The sequence below is a fragment of the Lepidothrix coronata genome, unplaced genomic scaffold (genome assembly GCF_001604755.1).
Source record: "Lepidothrix coronata isolate B3197 unplaced genomic scaffold, Lepidothrix_coronata-1.0 Scaffold59, whole genome shotgun sequence".
Lineage (NCBI taxonomy): Eukaryota > Metazoa > Chordata > Aves > Passeriformes > Pipridae > Lepidothrix > Lepidothrix coronata.
Genome location: NW_016690239.1, coordinates 1,754,014 through 1,761,757, shown reverse-complemented (window position 1 = coordinate 1,761,757; position 7,744 = coordinate 1,754,014). Strand labels below are relative to the sequence as shown.

The window sequence follows — 7,744 nt, the reverse complement described above, 5'->3', positions numbered from 1 at the left end:
TAACACTGGAGTCAAAACAAGACAAAAAGCTGCACAGACCATTAAATTATCTGGCAGATTCACAAGCCAATAATATGCACGTCACTTAAATATAAAACAATAAAGACGCTCCATGATTTCCCAAACAAATGCAAACATTAACAGAGTACAAACAGCACGAGCAGGGCTAGAAACAGCATTATTAACATATTAGAAGAAATGAACAACATTGCACTAAAAAGTGATTGGGTTATCAATTTTAAAGAAAGCAGAATGTTAACTTCAAATTGGACACAGATGAATAATCTGGTGTTATCAGGACATGGCAATTGTTGCTTTTGAGAGAAAAGCTGCAGGAAAACAGATGAAACTCAAATGCTATAATAAAGATTTTATTCCCAACCAAAGAAGTTTATGAAATAAATGAACAGAAAACTAAGACACAGGAAAAGGTACAATCTATATACAGTATTGCCAAGGGGGGATAAAAAGCCTAAAAGAGAATAAAAGATGTGCCATGGTCTGTGTTTCTTCACTGTAAAGACCATATGAGGGGCATCAAGTCCAAAACAGCTATGGAAAGAGTTTGAGGGTTTTCCTCAGGGAGAGAGAGCCTGACAGAGCCCATCTACTTCCTGTTCCTCAGGCACAGAGAGCACAGGAGGCTTTTCTCAGGTGTGGGTCTCACCAGCTGAACTTGAACATCTGGAAAAAAAACAAACAACAAACAAACCAAGAAAGAACCCTGCCTACTGGTTTCGGATCCAGTGGGCTGACCTTTTACCAATTCCCTGTTTGGTTCAGCACACCTTGTTTGGGCCCACATACATTTTTTTTTCTTCCTGCTTCATCAGGATTCCATCCATAATAGAAGTAGGGCTTACAGGGATGCCCAAATACAAAAATGGTACACTAACCTTTGGGGCCCCTGGTGGTCTAGTGGTTAGGGTGCAGGACTCTCACCGCTGCGACCCGGGTTCGATTCCCAGCCCCCCGGGCAGATGGAGCTCGTCAGCCTTGTAAGGCAATCCATCTAAGAGAAGGTCACTCTAAACAAACCTACGTCCTGAGACCCTCACTGCCACTGTCCAAGCTTGCTCAGCCCTGGCAGATGAACCTCAGGATTAAAGGGTGGGCTCAGTTCAGCGCACGCTATGTCTCACCTAAAAAATCCACTGCGCAGGCTCGAAGGGTTAATGACCTTTCCCAAATCTTCGCTCGCGAAGACTGGCCATTACATTACATTACACTAACCTTTAACTACTCCATTTATCACACAGTACCACTTTACACTCAATGTTTTTTAAACAACAAAAACCAAAAATTCCATTATATGATTCTACCCAATGAGTAGTGATGATAGATATGTAACCGCCACTTGAAAGTGAAATTCGTATATCCACAGGATTAATACTATTTCTGTGCATTACTCCAGTGGAAATTTCTCCAGTATCTGTTTTTTCTAAAAATAGTTAATAGGAATTTTATTTAAAAAGGTAAAAAAAAACTTTTGAGAGCAGAAAAATTGATAACAATTTTTGGATGTGTTTGGAATGCCAGTACCACCCGAAAAGGACACAGTGAGGGGATAATTGACCTTGTCAGCTAGAAACAGTCTTTTCTTTTCCTTGGAACATTTAACTCATTGATGCAGTCAATTACCTTCAGGTAATACTTGCTTCAGGGGTTTTATTGCTGTATTCCTTTGAAATGAAATAGATTTACTACTCAAGTTAGACATATCTTGCCTGAAGTTCCAACAGCACTTTAGCATAATTTTAGCAATATTAAAATTCTCTCTGATTCTAGTACTGTACATTAAAAACAAAGCCACTGACATCTGTATCTCAAAACAATCAAATATTTATGAATCTTGCAAGTATTTTTGTCCATAACCCTGAATTCATTAGTATGTATAATAAAGGAGATTTATAGGTTCAATAGCTAATTGTTACTCATCCCATTATAAGTGTATTGGACAACTTTTAAATTGTCTTTATACCTCATAAGTGGTTGGGAGAGTCTGAGGGTCTTTGTCTTAAACCAGAAATCCTGGCAGAGTCAAAACAGGGCACAGCAGTGTGCCATGCTTTATGACTCTGTCTCCAATACAGTCTCTGTCCAGGAATCTTAGAGAGTTCAGTGCTGAGAAATCCCAGATGACAAGTCCTCAATAGGACTGAAAAGAGAATGGTTGGAATGTAAAGCCTGTGGCTCACACATGGGGCCCTTGTCTAGTACTTGTTCAGCACAATTAAAAAACTCAAATTCTTTTCTCTCCAAAAGAAACCCAGGACAAGGCAGACACAGATTCACATGAGGCAAAACTGGTTTGACCTCAGATGAGAGTACTTCTGCCCCTTCTTTATTTCAACTTATAGTTAATATTTTTTATTTTTATTTTTCCTTCTTTTTTCCTTTTTATTTAGTAAGAAAAAATTATAAATCTATACTAGAAGAAACAGTCTTGACTCCACAGAAGAGACAATCAAACCAACAACTGAATTAAGAAGGTACTGAATTTAATTGCTTATTATCCAGACATAAACAGAGCAAAAAGAAGATTCAGAGGAAGCAAAAGAAACTTTCTACAACTCTTGCAGAAAATCAGTGTATGGAATTGCAAGCAGTCCAATACTTTGTTCGTTAACTCCTAATTAGATAGTTCTATAAAGAAGAATGAGTACTGTTGGATTATGTGTCCTACTGCAAGTCCCCAGACACTTCCTATATTGTTTATTTTCACAGAAGCAACAGGATTTAATTCTACAGTAATTACTTCCCAATTTTCCTCCAGAACAGAAGTATATTACATTTCCTACTAAATTGAAAATGGATTATATCAAGTAGCTGCCGTCTTGCAACTCACTGATAAAAGAACAGAAGGAAAATATTTTAAGAGTTTGTATTAATCCTTGAAAGGTGCTGAATCCAACAGCAACTGTTGGATGGGAAAAGCAGATCTAAGAACTGAGTGTTTGGGCCTCTGTAGGATCAATACTAATCTTGTTTAATACTCACTGGAGAGACTATAATATGTATCTGCATCAACTTCCATTACATGTAAGAGAAATTTATATATATCTTTCAAAAAAATCAGACATTCATATTTCTTTCCAAGTTTTAACATTAATCTTTCAATTAGTTTCTTCAGCCTCTGTCTAATTGTGGTGTACTCAGCTGAAATCTACACCAAATATCTAGCAATGGCATTTTTAAAAAATGCATTCAAAGTTTTTCCCAACACCGGAGTATTGGCATTGTTGTTAAACTTCGAAGCTTGACCAGAAGGTCTTTTCTCAACATGAGATTAGAATAACAAAGCTCCAAGCCTAAACTAGTGAACTAGTCTACAGAATGGAATAAAACCTCAAAGGGGATGTGGGAGTTGTTGACGGAAAAAGAAAAGCGCTCAAATGATTCAGTGAAAGGACTGCATTAAAAGTACAGTCTTGAAAAATGAGGGGCCAGAAACCAGAGCTTTGTTTTGTAGAGAAAAGGTGTATTTTTTTCTTAGAACTGTCAAGGATTTTGAACAATGTCAGCCAGTTACCAGGATTTTCTTAAGTCACTATCAGTTTTAGCAGCACTATTTTTGAAACACGTTCTCTGAGGCTCTTTGAAAGAACTCAGTAGACATTTTCCCAATCAACAGCGCCTTTTTATTCATTAAATTCCAAAAACTCGGTGGTTATATCTGAAAATTTCAATCAATACTTTCACTACATTTTATCTTTGTACCTTTCGTTTCAGTTTCCAGTGTCTTCAACAGTCATCATGGCCATTTCTGGAGAGCAGTGCAGTGAGACCAAAGTCATCTCTGGAGACAGATCCTCCCCATTCTTTGCTGATCCAGCATGTGCATCATGTGCCTTTGTAGAGCACAGAAGCCTCTGCACAGGGCTTTGGAGACAGCTCCTGTGGGCTGGACAGCCAGCCACGGAAATTTTACCCACAGTCTGGGTGTGGGGATCTACAGGTCAGCTTTCTTAAGAAATCTTGCAGTTTTGACACAATCCTGTGCTAGTACATCTCACCCTACAGACTCAGAGCACAGCTAAACTATGTCGTGACTGCTCCCAACTGCCCCACTAGATACCTAAAGTTTTTTCCGTTAAACTCTTTGATACAACTTGTACGTAAAAGTTAACTTTTGCTACTAGCTGTAAAAGATGCACTGCCAAAATTGATAGAAAGTGAGTTTCAAGAAGTTCTTGCTCACCATTTCATTAAGGAATATGTTTAGAAAAGACCTGAAATTATGATCTTATAGACTTCACTCCCTCTCAAGGTGCCCCAACATTTTTTACCACCTCTTTTCTTGTCCTGTACAGAGGATGAGCCCTCTGAGACCATACAAGGCAATTCCACCTGTAATGAAGATTGGTTAGCAGTAACTTTCTATGTGGGCATAAAAATGAAATGCTAATTATTAGGCAATACTCTCATCAATAGCAATAACAGAAATAGTTTTTTACAACACTAGAGAGAGAGAAATACACAAAATACAAGAAATATGAAATATAAAGAAAGAATCATAGCTTCCCACTTGAATTTATATAAGACTGTGTTTTCCTCTTGTGCATATTTAAATGTATTTTACAGAAAATCATTTGAAATTCTGTACACATGCTGCCCAGTTGAAGACTGAATACTATATTCCATGAGTAAATATGATGACACTGGGCTTTGCAAAGTCAGAAAGAAAGATTTAGCAGGGACCTGAGACCATTTTGCTGTTTTCCCAAAATTAACATTGTTTCTACCTGTGAACAGAGCACTAATTCTAGTCTACCACTTCAACTGCAAGGTCTTTGTGCTGCCTCTGCCTTTTGCAAGGTTTCCTTCTTCCAGACTCATTCCACCTGGCAGAAACTCCAAGTTTTATTCAAAGAGAATGAAACAGAACTAACCAGACTGAAATCTGCTGGATATGCAGAGGGAAGTGAAAGGAGTATTCAGAAAAGGATGAACTGAGGAAAAATAAAGCAAGAAGCAATGGCAGAAATAGATGAGTAAGAAAATGATACTTTCTTCATGTGCAGCACTGCTCATCACTGAGTAACAACATCCTATCACTGCTCTTGCTTCCCTGCACTTACTTCCACCAGTGTCCATCTCCATCCCCACTGCACACTATTCATCTTGAAACTCCTTTGCAATGTTGCGCAGAAGTTTAACTTTCAGAATGTGCCAAGCAGAAGATACTGACATTACAAATACACACTGAACTAACACACTCACATGTATAGCTTGTCTCTCTCTAAAAATATAATTAGACCAAAATTTTCCCAAATATTTTCATACTGCCAGGCTGGCAATGTTTTGTATAAATCTTTCTTCAGATCTGAAACAAAAACAGTAACTTGTGAACTACAAATTAGTTGAGAACAATTGTTTGGAAATTAGTTTGATATTGTTCATCAACAATTAGAGACACGGCAGTTCTAAGTGTCAAATGGGTGGATGCCAGAAGGGTGAATGTGGTGAAGCACCTCCTCTAGTTAGTCATAGAAGAGCAGTGCCTTTGCCTCCATAAGGAGGTGACCATGAACACCTACCAACCAAGTCTCAGGTACAACTCAAGATTGGCCAAATTCTACTGTCTTCATCAAAGTCATCAATAGGACACTCCTTAATAGAAGCCAGCATCCTCTTCTACTGTAGTCAAACAGCACTACCTTTATTTTCCTATTATGAATTATCTTATCTAAACCAAATGCACACAGCTTTCCAAATGACAGAATTACTGAAGAACTGGTAGCAGGACATATAATCAGGCAGGACACATCCTCTCACCCCTATCTGAACTTCAGAGAAAGAAAAATCTTTCAGGAACAACTGTCTCTCACTGATTTGCATGAACCTTGCCACATTTGGTACCAGTATACATTCCTTAAATCTTTAATATCATATTTTTTTTATTAAATACTGAATCATTTAACAACTATAGCAGAATTAAGAGCTGTTTCAGAGGAGACATCCATTACATCAACTGCAACAGAAACGACATAAGCCATGAAAGCCTATTAGTGGTACTGACCACTGTGACTGTTGCTATTTTGAGCACTGCTTACCATTAATGATGATCTAAACCTTGCACCAAAACTGCTATTTTACTTGAATTTAGCCTTCATATGCAGTAAGGATATAGTGAAGACTACAAATCATCATCACAGCTAAACACATAGCAAGGTGACAGTTCAAATGTTACAGATCCCTGCAATTTCTGAGTAGTAGTAGTGCAACTTTGCAGCACACTAGAAGAGCAACTGTCAATCAACTAAAGTTCAAAAAAAAATAAGGCATGTCATGGACAACAGACAGAAGTTATAATGAAATATGCCAGGAATTGTATTCATTCTTTTTGTTGTCTGTATTCTCAGATGCAGCAACAATAAAAGGTGTGGAATATAATTCTAAACATAAATTGAGGTGGTGAAGCCACAATATAGAACTGAGTTCAAATTTATTCATACCTCACCATAAGCCTCCCTCTCACGGAAGTGATTCAACTTTCCAGTGTGTCAGGTAGATGCTGAAGTATACAAGCAAAAGCAGATTTGGTACTGTTAAACTGATCCTTTCCTGCCATCTAGGGGACACAAACTGGTGTGCAGAGGACTGTCTTCAGTTACATACAGGGAAACCTTCTATACAAAAGGTTTCTCTCTACCCAGCAAAACAAAAATCAACTTAATCGAAGAGTAACACACCTACCAAGAAACAACCCCAACTGATAAATAGCACAACTATTTTATTAGAGACCAAACTTGTAACAGTTTAATTCTGGCATAATCCTAAAATTTTCTACAGTAAATTTCAGTTAAATGACCAGCAAAAATATTGAGGTGGTAATTTAAGCCTCACTTTTATGACATACACCCATGTCTTCTGAGCTACACAGCCATGAGAAAAGCCTTTGGATTTTCCTTGATTCCTCAAGACAGAAAGATGTGTGATGCTATAAGCAGTGTGTCACTGTCAACAGCCAATAGAGAAAGAAAAAGGATTGTCTTGTCAACCCAGAAAGTGAGGAAGTCAGAAAAAGCCTAATTGTTTCACACCTGATATTATGAAAATTTAGCTTAGAAACTCAGAACTTGATTTCCAATACATCACTAATGTGAAGTCTCAAGTCTCCTGCCTGCATGGCGGGCATACACATTGTATAAACATCATGTACCTTTTCAGTGCACCACCCTCTAGGAAGCGAAACATAGAAACACTCAATGTTGAAAGACCATCAAGGTAATTTTGGAAAAAGTTAAAGGCTTTTCCAAGACGCAAGTTTCTATTGATAATGTTGGCATTGTGACCAGGTTTCTCATACCTGCTCTCCTCACTGTTGCCTTCCGGACTCTTTCATAAGGCAGACTCTAAAAACGAAAGGAGCAAACTCAGCTAAACACTAAGCATAGTCAAATGCACAGGCAAAAATCCATACAAGTTTTTTCCCACTCTTTTGTTTGGATTTGTTTTGTTCTTACTTTGAAAGGGAACAATACACTAAAACAAACTCCCTTCACTAAAACAAACAAAGACCCATGCTTCCCATGGCTGAAATGATGTGACAGTCTCTTCTCCCAAGATGAAAAGAAGCAGGTGTCCAGCCAAGATGTTTTGAGAACTGGCTACAGCTGCACATGATGCAGGTCCTAAGTCTGCCCCAGTGAACAGACTGGAGATGAAATTAAAGTGACAGTGCTACCCTTGTGAGATACCTATTCACCAAAGAGCACTCACAAATAAGAAACCTCTCAAA

At 38.1% G+C, this 7,744-nt stretch overlaps 1 long non-coding RNA gene across 1 annotated transcript; it reads right to left on the bottom strand.

The window, feature by feature from the left end:
• Nucleotides 1-355: 355 nt before the first annotated feature.
• LOC108498462 lies at nucleotides 356-1,429 on the bottom strand. The gene is made up of 2 exons (XR_001875180.1): nucleotides 1,234-1,429; nucleotides 356-896 (listed from the first exon to the last, which is right to left on the bottom strand). It is a non-coding gene; the product is annotated as an uncharacterized LOC108498462 (long non-coding RNA).
• Nucleotides 1,430-7,744: the final 6,315 nt, after the last annotated feature.